Raw genomic sequence first — 14,664 nt, forward strand, 5'->3', positions numbered from 1 at the left:
TGGCTACCAATGATTCCTGCCTCCTGGCATTTACACTCCCCTAGAAGGTGGGCCTCTGACTCACTTTTAACCAATGAGAATACAGCAAGATTGTTGGGATATCACTACTGTGACTACATGACCTATGATGATAATTTCTGTCTTGCAAGCTAACTCTCTTCCTTGCTGGCTCGGATGAAGCAAGGGGCCATGTTGGAAAGACCCACATGGCAAAGAACTGAGGGCAGCCTTTGTCAACAGCCAGTTAGGAACTAAGCGTTTTAGTCCAAAACCCCAAAAGAAATGAAACGATGGCAACTGACAACAACATAAATGATCTTGAAAGTAACTCCTTCCCCAGTTGAGCCTTCAGATGAGATCCCAAACCAAGCCAACGTTCTGAGAGATCCTGAAGCAGAGGACTTGGCTAAACTCTGACCTAACCCACAGTCTGTGACAATAAATACGTGCTGCTTAAGCTGCTAAGTTTCTGGTAAACTGTTATACAACAACAGAGATCTAATATGACATAGACACAGATAGTCAGACACACAGACACTTTAAAAATGTCATGATTAAAAAAATTTTTTAATTTCTACTTTGTTTTCTTTTTTTAAAAGGACTTTTAAAATTGATTTTTAGAGAGAGGAGGAGAGGGAAAGAGAGAAAAACATCAATGTAAGAGCAAAACATCAATCAGCAGCCTCCTGCACACCCCTACCGGGGATGGAGCTCGCAACCTGGGCATCTGCCCTGACCAGAAATCAAACCTGCGACCTTTTGGTATAAAGAATGATGCTCAAACCACCGAGCCACACCAGCCAAGGCTACTTGGTTTTCTTGAAGAATCACATGTGACCTGTGTTAACTTAAGGTTTACCTAGAGCCCTTGGTTTCCTCCTTGGCAGAAACAAACATCCATTTTGCCATTCTAATAACATGTTTGCTCCTTGATAGAGTTGGAAGACTCACATGAGGAGACATTGCATCACAAAGTCACTACCCAAACAAGGTTCACCTTTATGAGCCTAACATTTGTCTATGAATGGGAATATCCCATTAATCCCGTGATATAGCTGAGATGGCCTATATATCTCCACCTGGTCATGCCATCCTCTCACCCCCAGCCTGGACCACACTTGCTCCCCAAGCTTTTCTGTTCATTCCTTAGCATCATGGATTCGGGCTTTCATGTGTGGTTCTAACACTTTATTTATTTTTTAAATGTATTTTTATTGAGTTCAGTCAGGAAGGGAAAGGGAGAGATAGATAGAAACATCAGTGATAAAAGAGTATCATTAATTGGCTGCCTCTTCTATGCCCCCTGCTGGGGATGGAGCCCACAACCCAGGCATATGCCCTGACCGGGAATCGAACCGTGACATCCTGGTTCATAGGCTGATGTTCAACCACTGAGCCACACTGGCTGGGCTGGCTCTAACACTTTAGCAGAGAAAGTCCTGGTGTGCTTCCCAGAAGAACCTGTTGTATCAGACCACTGGTCTCGCCGTGAGGCCACCTCACCAACTATTTCCATCGCACATTCCTGGGCGTGCACTGAATATTTTACTGAAGACAAGCACCCAGAACACTGCCTTCACAATGGAGGCTTTCCCCCACCAGCTTCAGAAGTGAGTGACAAGAATTTTATTAGGCAAGGAGGTGTCTACAGAAGCAACGCAACAGTGATTTTATTGCTGCTTAAGTGGGCAGCTTTATTGTGTAGGCATTTGTTTGCTTTTAATCATTTCGTGCTACTCAGAGGGGTGGTAGAGAAATGCAAAGATAATTTTTTTTTGAAAAGTTCAAATGACTGTTTAAAAACATAAAGGGAGTGAAACTCAATTAAGGGAAAGATGTTTCATGGATAATGTAGCCCATCTTGAAAAGATTTTCTTATTAATTATTAATATCAATCATTAATTATTATAGCCCTTAATCTGGAAGGGAAAACAAGAAACCTGCCATACATCACAAATAGCTGCTTCTGTTAATTTGAGATTTCAGTATAGAAGGCACACCATGAATCTCGAAGGCTGTCTTGTCTTACATGGATATGTCTTATGACTGCATTTTTTGGACACCAAGGAAGGTCGTGGTACCGTCTTATCTTCAGAATGTCATTGCACAGCCCAATGAGTGTTTTCCTTTCAGACACTGTCTGAAACGGCAGATTTCTTCCCCTCCCCAAAATCCACAATGCTTGTTAATCAACAACTTTTGAGGCATCTCATTTTATCCCAATTATCTCTCAGTCTGAACGGTATCTCTTTGGTACTCCGCATCTGAGTCATTTCAAGATTCAGTTCTCAAGTCTGATAAAACTAATAAACCCACAGTGCCAGAGGTGGCACATTAAGCTGGTAAAATGGTTTTCATCTTAATTGGATATGAGCACTGTTATCACTAATAACCCCAGGATACTTCTAATTGGACTCTCTCCTTCTCTCTCTCTTTTTATTTTTGAAACACTAATCTCATTGACCAGCCTTAATTTCTCCGCCCCACCCCCTCCCTGAGCCCAAATCTTGAACTGCAATATGGAAATATTCTCATTTCAGGAGGTTATTTCAGTATTATTTCCTTGTATTACGACAAAAACAAAGGTGAATGGTTTTGTAAAAATAAATGCTTCCTTTTAAAGTTTTCAGGGGAAAAAAGAAATTACAGGAAGACTACGTTCTTGACATTGCAATTATGTCATTAGCGCAGGTAACCAAGGTGCCAATTTCACCTAAGGACACTACCATTCTTAATATCCAGTCATTTTTTTTAAAAGAAATGGTCTCCTCTATTGAATTATTTATTATCATTTGCATGCAAGTTATATATAAGAAGGAACACTTTTTAAAGTTATCACATAAGTAAATCCTGGATTTTTGTTTTATCTTGATTTTACAAATATTGATGAACACACATGAAAATGATGGGAATCTGGAGGACAACACAGTAAAGAGATAAATGGATGGGACAAGACTCCTTTCACGGGGAGACGCAGTTTGGTTTCTGCGAAACGCATAAGAACATGAACGCAATTGGATTCCGCCCCCAAAGCATCCATTTTCAACAAAATTTTGTCATGTCGAATCGGCTTCAGTTGTTGTTACTAGTCTTTTCAGATTCAGTAGGTACATATTGCCACCAAAAGAATAAGAAAATAAATGAAAGTTCTAGGTTAGTAAAACTACAACAACAACAACAACAACAACAAAAACAGGGAAAAAAAATCAGATCCCACAAACTAGCAATTTCCCCCCCAAAAAAGTGTAAAAACAGAAGACTTTCACTGTATTTTTCATTGTTGAAAATGTCATGTGAGGCATTCACTGGCAGAAAGAATTCATGTTTAGTAAACAATTTTTAGCAATATATATTTTATCAGCTGAGTATGGGCCTTTAGAATTACTAGCAAACTATTCCCATATCATTAAAGCCTTTGTGTAGATATCATTAAATAATTATGGATGTGCACAAAAATGCTTACCAGATCTTTAATTCATAAAATAAAAACTGAAAAAAAACAATGATTTATTAATTTATATTGACATTTCTGGCAATTAAATTAGCAATACGTGGGTCACAGATGAAGGCAGGTCAGGGCTTTCATTCAAAGTCTTTTCTAATATAAAAGCGATCGTGAAACCACGTGTGCTTTTAGCTTGGCTTTCAAAAGTATATATTACTGTGACTCTAAAAGATTGCCAAACTGTTTGGCAATCTGCGTAATCCTGTTATATATAGGAGATAACGTACATGTTGTATACACATATATGTATGTGCATGTATATATATGACATGCAAGATGTATATAGAAAAAAGTGTATGTACATATAGTATAAAGCAAACATATATGTAAATGTACACACATACATATATATATGATGATGGTGATGATGATATTATAACTGGCAAACATTTTGGTTCTTTTGGGACTTATTCTTAGTTTTCTTCGGTTTGAAAGACCAAAATCACATGATTTCTTCATGAGATTTTAAAAGCAGTGAAGCGTATCCAAATCCCAGCTTCAGGAAGGGTATTCGTCTCTCCTTTGTATGTGCACATTGTTTTATGTGTGCATATATCACTGTGCATGTACATTTTATTTACGTATCGTACCATATCATGTATATCATATCATACCACATCATATCAATTCACTGTGAGAACCCAGCAGGCACATCTGTGGGCTGGTTGCAACCCCTGAGCTCAGTGGGCATCTTTGGGGGCACCAGGTCTATCGTCTGTTCAGGGTTGGTGAGAAGAGCCCAGAGTTGGGGAAGGGTTAGGATAGGGCATCTGGCTCTTCAGTCCTCGTCCCCGGAGGTCCTGGGTTGACATAGAAGCTCATGTTCCTCCTCTAGCTAAATAATGACCCTCTGGCTTCAGCTGGGCATCCCTAGGGCTCATCCCAGTACTAAGGCTCAATGTTGTTAAAACTGAACAGGGGGCTGGGCCTGTTCACGGGAAATGGGGACCACGCAATGCTCTTCCTGCTTCTTCCTCCCACCTTGGGAGCCCTGACCCAGGTCAAGAACGAATTCTTTAAAAAAAATACACACACACACACATTGAGTGGCCAGATGATGATGATCTCTGAACGCATAGTAATCTGGCCACTCCGTGTATATCCTATATAATAAAAGGCTAATATGCCAATTGTCCCCTCGACCAGGAGTTCGACCAGCAGGCAGGCCGGCCAACCGCCCATGTCCCCTCCCCCTGGCCAGGCTGGCCGGACCTCACCCATGCACGAATTCATGCACCGGGCCTCTAATATATATATATATAATTGATTTCAGAGAGGGAAGGAGAGGGAGAGGAAGAGAGAAACAATGATGAAAGAGAATCATGGATTGGCTGCCTCATGCACGCCCCACACTGGGGACGGAGCCTGCAACCCGGGCATGTGCCCTGACTGGGAATCAAACCATGACCTCCTGGTTCATAGGTCAACCCTCAACCACTGAGCCACGCCGGCGGGGCAAGAACTAATTCTTTATGTAATACCCACAGCCTTTCCCACTGGTGCGTCTATTCACACTAGGAAGAGATGCTTGATAAGAATACAAATGCGTCTGGTTGAGGGGGCATTTTCAGTTTCAAAGGGGTCAGTGCCCTTACAGAAAGCTGTAGACCAGTGGTTCTTAACCTTTCTAATGCCGCGACCCTTGAATACAGGTCCTCATGTTGTGGTGACCCCCCAACCATAAAATTATTTTCGTTGCTACTTCATAACTATAATTTTGCCACTGTTATGAATCGTAATGTAAATATCTGTGTTTTCCGATGGTCTTAGGCTCTACAGCAGCGGTTCTCAACCTGTGGTTCGCGACCCACAGGTTGAGAACCGCTAGCAGGGTCGCCTAAGGACCATCGGAAAACACAGATATAATTTTATGGTTGGGGGTCACCACAACATGAGGAACTGTTTGTATTAAAGGGTCGCGGCATTAGAAAGGTTGAGAAGCACTGCTGTAGAGGGAGGTGAGAACACGTCCCCGCCTCTCACCCACACCCCTCCATCTGCCGCCCAGGCTAGTATTTTGCTTTATACTGAAGCTCTGAATACTATTTCCTTTGAAAAAAGGTTGAGCATATGAAGCAGGAGGTCATAGTGCGATTCTTGGTCAGGGCACATGCCTGAGTTTCAGGCTCAGTCCCTGGTGGGGGGTGCGCAGGAGACAGCCAATCGATGATTCTCTCTCATCATTGATGTTTCTAACTCTCTCTCCCTCTCCCTTCCTCTCTGAAATCAATAAAAAATATTTTTACCAAAAAAAAAAAAGGGTTTCTTTGGCACTGGGAAAAATTATCTGAAAAAAATTAAATCCCAACACTACAGTTTTAAACATCCATTATTTTTCATTTCCATTTTCTGCCTAAGCTGGGTGATTTTTCCCTATTCATGAATAAGTGCTAGGAAAATAAAAAGAGGCAAAGAGTAGCCACGTTCCCCCCCAGCATGGAACTGTACGATCCAGACTCCTTAGCTGGGACCCTGGCCTAGGCAGCCACCCTGAACTACGGACACGAAGCGCATACTGTCTTCCTGGCACCGTGGCCTGCTGCCCATCTGCTCGGAGCCCATGCCACCTGCAGGCAGGAGAGGCAGTGGCGCTGGGAGCGAGGCGCGGTCCTGGAGTCGGGCACATGCGCATGACAAGGGATCAGGTTTGTGGATACTGCGGGCCAAGAACCATCAGCAAACACCCCGATCCGGGGCCCGTCCCCCAATGCATCTCCCTTCTGGGAATCGGCCAGCTGAATCTGAGACCCGGCTGAGGGAGATGCCTGAGATTTCCCTGATGGCAAATTTCCTCTTGCACAAGGGAGGGCTGGCTTCCTTTTCTTCCCCTTCGGCAATGCCGGGAAGGTACCTTCTCCAGCCCCAGGCCAGGGGTCCTGGGCCTGTCACTGAATCTCGGTCCATTATCAGGTTAGGTCAGGTGTCCCAAAGCTCTGAGAAGTGAGTAGGCGTGGAATAATTCTAGAACCTTCTTTGCTTTTTCTCTCTTGGTCTTTTCTTTTATTCCTCCTCCCTTTCCTTTTATTTTTGTGGATGTCATTTATGGACATGTGAGAGCTCTGGGCATCAAAGGCATGCCTTTTCCCACCCCCAGGCTGAATGGTTATTGACAGTCTGTGAATTTGGGACATACATGTGGCCATGTCAATTACATACATGCAAGCACATGTTCTCCACAGCTCTTCAGACCATGGTGTATGCCAGTGATGGCGAACCTCTGACACGCGTGTCAGTGCCATTTCTGATGACACGCGGCCGCTGAGGCGGCCGCATGCCGAGGATGAAACATTTATGTTATTTAAACTATAAATATCGCGAAATAGTGTTTTTTCCACAAAGTGACACACTACCCGAGTTATGCTCGGTTTTTTGGCAAAGTTTGACACACCGAGCTCAAAAGGTTGCCCATCACTGGTGTATGCTATAGTACAAGTGGCCCTAACTTTTGTTTAAATTTATATTTATTGATTTCAGAGAGGAAGCGAGAGGGAGAGAGAGATAGAAACATCAATGATAAGAGAGAATCATTGATCGGCTGCCTCCTGCACGCCCCCTACCGGGATTGAGCCCACAAACCTGGGCATGTGCCCTGACGGGGAATTGAATCATGACCTCCCGTTTCATAGGTCAATGCTCAACCACTGAGCCACATCAGCCGGGCACGTGTCCCTAACGTTTTTGAAAAAAAAAAAAAAATCAAGAACCCCTTTAATTATCTGCTTCTGACTCCCCAGGAATCTCATTCATTAAAACATATCCCACTGCATTTATTAAGTGCATCAATCACGTTAATTGAGGATGAATGGGGGGTTGTGTAGGCTTTTTGAAACGTAGGAAGTAGTTTAGGCCTTCCAGGGATCCCTCTGGGAATTCTCAAGAGCTACGAGGACCCCGATCGGGGGCCGCTGTTAGAAATGATGGTGGGCTGGACAAGGACCCAGAGATGGGGACCCTGGTGGAGCCACATAGGGGGGCCTGTTCCTGAGACTGTCTATCGCCCTCTGTGAAGGGAGGCGCAGAGGAGATGCAGACCATGGTTTTGTTTGGACCCACAGTTCTGCCCCTCCTGGACCCGGGCCCTGGGGGGGCAGGGGACAGATGTCTATCCTGTGGCCTCTTCAGGTCCCCAAGCCTCCCAGCACTTGTGCCGCGAAGCTTCAAGGTCTGTCCCCATCCCAAGTGTGCAGACCAACAGAAGGGCCTTGGAGAATCCCAAAGGAAACCCCAGAGACGGTCCAAGAGGAACCGGGGCCAGAGATCAGATCTGCCTTCCTGGGGAAGCATCCATGCCCAGCAACGCCCATTTCTGCCTGGTCGGGCTCCTAGTGATCCCGTGGCTTTGAAAATGGCTACATCAAAGACAAAGCAATCAGGGTGGGGCCGTGTTGTGGGTCTCGGAGACCTGTTATCACTACTTAAGCGTTGCTTCAAACACGGTATTGAGTCCAAGCGTCTGCTTAATTATTATTAAACTAAAACCATGTTCCATTCCAAGGATATTTTGGAAACAATAGGTTCTAATATTTACTGGTGCCCCCCCTCCCCCCCCCCCCCCCCCCCCCGTCATCTCAACAAACCTGTATTTAGGGAGCAGCTGCTGTCTGCAAGCCTAAACGACAAAGCTGGTGTTTAGGGATGAAGCTGATAATTCGCCCCCTCTTTTGTAAGATCGCACCCAGGCAAAGATTTCACCCCAGCCTGTCCCATGCCAGAGCCATCGAAATGCACAGACTTGGAAAACTTGGTGACATGGATGGTACCATTTTTGTGTGCTGTAGAAATAGACAGCGGTTGCGTGAATATGTACATGGAGAAACTCTGCAGATAGAAAATGTGTGTACTTTAAGAATAACATTGGTTATGTAGATCTTGTTAAAATTCCCCCAGTTTAAATCTAGTGGAAAACTGTCTTCTTAAGGGAATAGTAAATTGTTTTTTGAAGATGTTTTTATTTTTTTTAAAAATATATTTTTATTAATTTTTTACAGAGAGGAAGAGAGAGGGATAGAGAGTTAGAAACATCGATGAGAGAGAAACATCAATCAGCTGCCTCCTGCACACCCCCTACTGGGGACGTGCCCGCAACCAAGGTACATGCCCTTGACCGGAATCGAACCTGGGACCTTTCAGTCCGCAGGCCGATGCTCTATCCACTGAGCCAAACCAGTCAGGGCTGTTTTTATTGATTTTAGAGAGGGAGGAAGGGAGAGGTATAGAAAGATAGAAACTTCGATAGGCTGCCTCCTGCACACCCCCTACTGGGGGTCAAGCCCGCAACCTAGGCATGTGCTCTGACCAGGAATCAAACCGATGACCTCCTGGTTCATAGGTTGATGCTCAACTGCTGAGTCACACCGCCTGGGCAAGAATAGTAAATTCTTAACCTGTTAGATCAGTTTTACTGGAATCAACAGAAAGCGTCTTTTAGCTTTTTCTCAAAACTCTACATTCTGTGATTCTATGCAGACCCAATTTTTAAAAATGTTCCATTGCATATGTATGAGTGGTGTAATCCTTGTTATGAATGAATCAGTTTTGGCCTTAAGACACAATGTTTTGTGTTCAATTCATGTCTCAATAAAGAAGGTCTAGTCCGGCCAGCATGGCTCAGTGGTTGAATGTCACTCTATGAATCAGGAGGTCACGGTTCAGTTCAATTCCCGGTCAGGGCACATGCTCAGGTTTGGGGCTCCATCCCCAGTGTGGGGTGTGCAGGAGGCATTGATCTATGATTCTCTCTCATCATTCATGTTTCTATCTCTCTCTCCCTCTCCCTTCTTCTCTGAAGTCAATAAAAATATATTTAAAAAAGAAGTTCTAATTTTAACTACCTAAAATGACATGAGCACAATTTAGCGTGATTACAGGTTTATATAACATACACAGAAAGATGTATATGCACAGCAACATGTCTCGAATCCCATCCTGATGGACATGAACCAGATGAACAACTGTCGGGTGACCTTGAGCCTTTGATGCTGAGAGGTCAGGTGGAGAGGGACCCTGAGGCTTTGGTCCAGGGTACCCTCCCCACGGCAGCCCTGATCATAAGACCACATGGCCTACTCACCACAACACAGTATTTAAGGTTAGAGACACACAATTCAGGTTCAAATCCTGGCCATCTCTGAGTGATTTCAACCAGTACCTCCGTCTCTCTAAATCTCGGTCCCTTTATTTGTAAGCAGGTGATTAAAATGGCCTTTTTTGTGGCTATTAAATGAGAAGATGTAGGTCAAGTGTCCCACAGAGTGGACGTTTGAGAAACAAGCTAAGATTAGCATTATCGTCTGTTTATTTTACTTACTTATTTGGGGACTAAATGAAAAGTTATCTGAGCCCTTGATAAAAATGTCCCTGATGGACTTAAAATATTGCTGGTGGTAGAAATATTTTTCTTCCTCAAATTAAAACTTTTTCAAAACATCAATGAGAAGAGAGATCATCTATAAAGGCTTGAAACCAAAAGTTTTTATTTTTGGCGTGACTTGGGCCTGCTTATTTTTTCTGTTTTGTTTTTTAATATGTTATGACCATCAGGGAATTGGAAAAAAGATTAGACAGTCTAAAAATAATACCAGCTTTATAAATCCAGTGGAGAATGACTTTCTGAGGCAACTGGACTTTCCAAAATAAATTTGGGATCTGTATCCTTATAAAAGATTAGAATTTGGCGAGGCAAAAGAATTTGGGCCATATCAGCTTGTCATTCCCAATTTTAAAATATTTAGTCTTATTGCAAGATAAATAGCAACAAGCGAACTGAGGCAACTAAGAAAAATAAACACACAACTTCTTGTAAATGTATAAATAACTAGATGGCTTAAAAAATATGATCAGAAATGTCTTTAGTACTAGCAAGGTCTAAATTAGACAATAGCCACAAATAATGACTGTTCCTTGAGTGGTCACCTGTACAGGGCTCTGTGGAGCCTGGGGGGAGGCGAGATTTCACTTTCTTTTTTAAAAAAGTATATTTTTATTGATTTCAAAGAGGAAGGGAGAGGGGGGGGAGAGAGATAGAAACATCAATGATGAGAGAGAATCACTGATCGGCTGCCTCCTGTACACCCCCCACTGGGGATTGAGCCTACAACCGGGCATGTGCCCTGACCAGGAATTGAACTATGAACTCCTGGTTCACAGATTGACGCTCAACCACTGAGCCACACCAGCTGGGCGAGACTTGACTTTCATAGGATCCCATGGATGGAGGGGCACCAGCTGTCTGCCAACCAGAACCTGGTAGGTCTTTGGCAAGACGGTCAAGAGCTTGAACTCTGAGACCATTGGGAAGCTTGGGGAGAAGGTCAGAGGTGAACTGAGCAAGAATGGTTGGATGGGATTATGTTATCCCCTCCAGCTGCAATAATTATTCTGTCTTCCTTTTTCCCGCTCCCTTACAACACCACTGTCCCCAGGCTTAAAGGCATGAAGTTAAGAAACCATGGACAATCATGGGAGACAGGTGGAAGGACGGGAGAGGGAATAAGGGGTGTAACAGACAAAGACTGTGCTGCGGGAGCTGCTTTATTGATGAGTTATTATGATGGGAAAGTCACTCTGCCTGCCGAAAGTACTGACATGGGCTGAGCAGCACAGAACCAGGATGGAGGGGAGTGTGAGTGGGTGTGATGTCACCTTGTCCGCCTCAGGTTACCCGAGGAAGCATATGGCTCTGGAGGGAGCCTCGCATTCACATCCCTCTGTCATCTGTTGCCTATGGACGCGGGCCACGTGTACGCGGGTGTGACAGGCAAAGTCACATCTGTGAAGTGTGCATCTAGGTACTGGATTGCTGAGAGGCTAGGCACTTTATTATGATGATTATGTACCTATGCACTATTTATTTATTTATTTTATTTTTAAAAAAATATATTTTATTGATTTTTTTACAGAGAGGAAGGGAAAGGGAGAGAGAGTTAGAAACATCGATGAGAGAGAAACATCGATCAGCTGCCTCCTGCACACCCCCCACTGGGGATGTGCCCACAACCAAGGTACATGCCCTTGACCGGAATCGAACCTGGAACCCTTCCGTCCGCAGGCCGATGTTCTATCCACTGAGCCAAACCAGTTAGGGCACTATGTACTATTTAATAATAATTCTTATTCTTACTATTTTGAGTCTGTAGTGTGCCAAGTACATGGTCCTGAAAGGTAGTTTTATTTATGTACGATTATTTATTCCACATCTAAGTTTCTCAATGGACTCAGCTAAAATCTCAGGGCCACAGACCTATGTCCTCTGATATCCCTTTAAATCTAGGACATTTTTTTTTTTCCAAATAGGGAATATTAAAAAAAATTCAGGAACCTCTATTATCAGAGTTTAATTGGGTAATCACTTCAAGGAATACCTAGGGTTGTTTGGCTCACAGGAAATGGGTTTAAAGGAATGCTTTGAAGGACATATTTCTTTTTAGTTCTATACAACTTTCTAGTATCTAGCTCTTCCATATTCAGATTTATTCTCCAGAACAGCATTAAGAAGTGCAGAATTAAACCATAGCATAATGATGGCTAAGCCTATGAAAGAGTTTTTATAACATTTTTAAAAATATAAATTTTGAATGACTTCCTGTTGTCTTGAAACTCATAATGTTTTTGAGTTCTAATAATAACTCATTACTGAAGGCATTCACCCAGTAGTTCCTTTGTTCGTTACATCCTCCATCCTTCCACCACAGTGCCTCCTTCTGGGGACTTGTATTTGTGGTCCCCTCTTTCTGGAACATTCTTTACCCCAGATATACTCATGGCTCATATCTCTGCTTTGTTTGGTTTTCTGCTCTCATGCTACCGCCTTGGAAAGACTAATGCGGAATAATATATACACTCCTATGTTCTCTGCAGCATTATTTACAACAGCCAGGATATGGGAGCAACCCAAGTACCCATCAATAGAAGAATGGATAAAGAAGTCGCCGTAAGTATATACAACGGAATATGACTGACTCAGGCATAAAAGTGAATGAAAGCTTACCATTTGCAACAGCAGGGATAGACCTAGAGGGTACTATGCTAAGTGAAATAAGTCAGGTAGAGAAAGACAAATACCATATGTTTTCCCTCAAAATAACCAACAAAATAAACAAAACTGAAACAGACTCATAGAGAACAGACTGATGGTTGCCAGAGGGGAGGGCGGTTGAGAGACTGGATGAAAAAGGTGAAGGGATTAAAAAGTACAGATAAAAGCGTAGTATGCAAATTGTCCCCTCGATCAGGAGTTCTCCCAGGAGTTTGACCAGGGGGCAGGCCGCTGGGGGAAGGGAGGGAGGCCCCGGCCGGCAGCTGGCAGCCGCGTGGGACCCTACCAGTGCACGAATTTCGTGCACCGGGCCTCTAGTATTGTAGTAACTCTGCAGGGTGCCAGGTGGGCACTGGAAATACCAGGGGGACACTTTGTAAAGGACACGATTGTCTAACCACTACGCTGTCCACCTGCAACTGATACAAACCAATAGTGAATGCCAACTGTGATTAGAAATAAAATTTAAAGTTCTTTTCAAAAACAAACTCTCCTTAGTACAAATCACACCAAGTTCTTCCCCACAAGCCTGGAGCTGTGAGGCTGAGCGAGGGAGAGTGCAGAGAGAAGCCAGTGATTGTCGCAACTGACACCGCTCAGGTCTCCTTGTCACCTTCTCGTCACGTGTGAGCTACCTGTACCGGGTCGGCAAGCAACTACGAAAGAAACGCGATGGGAACATGGCCTGCCTCTTACCTGGGAGAGTCTCAAACAAAAATGAAGAGCTGGAGTCTTTCTTCATTTTGAGGATTCCACCACAGCCGCATCCAGAATCATAAGAGTTATACTTGCATTAAACATCACCCAGTCTACAGACTCCTAATCCAAAATGATTGCCTAAGAACTGCATGAGAGAAAGCAGGCGGCGATCGCTTCATTTTGATGCACAAGGACAGCCGCGCTCAGTACAGGTGAACTGAAGTAAAGAATAGCAAGCCTTACCTGCACCTCCATTTCTGCCGAGTCTGCGCAGGAAGGACGGTCATGTTTTTCTAGATTCTGAAGTTGGCTGTGCTCTCGAGGCACCGGAAGGTCCTCTTGCCTGCTGTCTTCCAGCCCGTCCTGTGGGGTAAGGAGAACACATGTGGGCTCCATGCCGCTGGCCCTGGATTCAAGCCTTGGCCCTGACGCTTAACCCTTTGCACTCGCTTGCTTTTTTCTCGATTCCTTTTTTCTACTCGGGATTTAATGCGAACCGTGTCGAGTCACACTCGACATCCGAGTGCAAAAGGTTAATAGGTGTCTGCACTTTAGGACACCGAGCCCCAGGGAAGTTACTGCTGCCCTTGCCACGGTCTTGAGGGGATTCGACCACATCATGGCTGGGATGTGGGAGGCACTAAAGAAATACCAGCTTCTACTATTATTGTTATCACTAGAGGCCCGATGCACGAAATCCCTAGGCCTGGCCGGTGATCAGGGCCGATCTGTGGGGTGACCGATGGGGTGATCAGGGGCCCCAGCTGGCACCCGCCTTGGCTGGCTTGGGGCCTGCAGGCTGGGGGCAGCTCCTGCGTTGAGCGTCTTCCCCCCTGGTGGTCAGTGCACGTTATAGGGACCGGTTGTTCCACTGGTCATTCTGCGGTTCGGCCAATTTGCATATTAGGCTTTTATTATATGGGATGCTCTCAGCTGATCTCCTCTCAGGAAAAGATGAGGGCTGTCACTCTCTGCCTACCTAAATGAAATAAGATAAACGATGTAACCAGCCTGATTCTGATGCACAATGTCAAGGACTTTGGACCCCATGAATGAAGACATTTTAGCAATTTATTATTATTATTATTAAAATATATTTTTATTGATTTAGGAGAGGAAGGGAGAGGGAGAGAGAGAGATAAAAACATCAATGATGCGAAAGGATCACTGACTGGCTGCCTCCTGCACGCTCTTTCCTGGGGATGGAGCCTGCAATCAGGGCATGTGCCCTGACCGGGAATGGAACTGTGACCTCCTGGTTCATAGGTGACTCTCAATCTCAGAGCCCTGCCGGCTGGGCTGATGACATATTGTTTGTAAGTGTAATTTTAATTTACTTTCTTGTCTTGCTTATGGCCTTTTTCACCAGTTAGACCAGGAATCCTCAAACTACGGCCCGTGGGCCACATGCGGGTGTTTTTGCCGT

The 14,664-nt window shown here is 44.2% G+C and overlaps 1 long non-coding RNA gene across 1 annotated transcript in view; it reads right to left on the reverse strand.

Annotated features, from left to right (window-relative positions):
• The window catches only part of LOC307094883, a 168,650-nt gene extending 155,046 nt beyond the window's left edge, over positions 1 to 13,604 (reverse strand). Inside the window, exon 1 of the long non-coding RNA XR_013813140.1 lies at positions 13,482 to 13,604. This is a non-coding gene — a long non-coding RNA (uncharacterized lncRNA). The remainder of the gene's footprint in view (positions 1 to 13,481) is intronic.
• Between the last annotated feature and the right edge of the window lie 1,060 nt (positions 13,605 to 14,664).

Source organism: Cnephaeus nilssonii, assembly GCF_951640355.1.
Source record: "Cnephaeus nilssonii genome assembly, chromosome: 24".
Taxonomy (NCBI): domain Eukaryota; kingdom Metazoa; phylum Chordata; class Mammalia; order Chiroptera; family Vespertilionidae; genus Cnephaeus; species Cnephaeus nilssonii.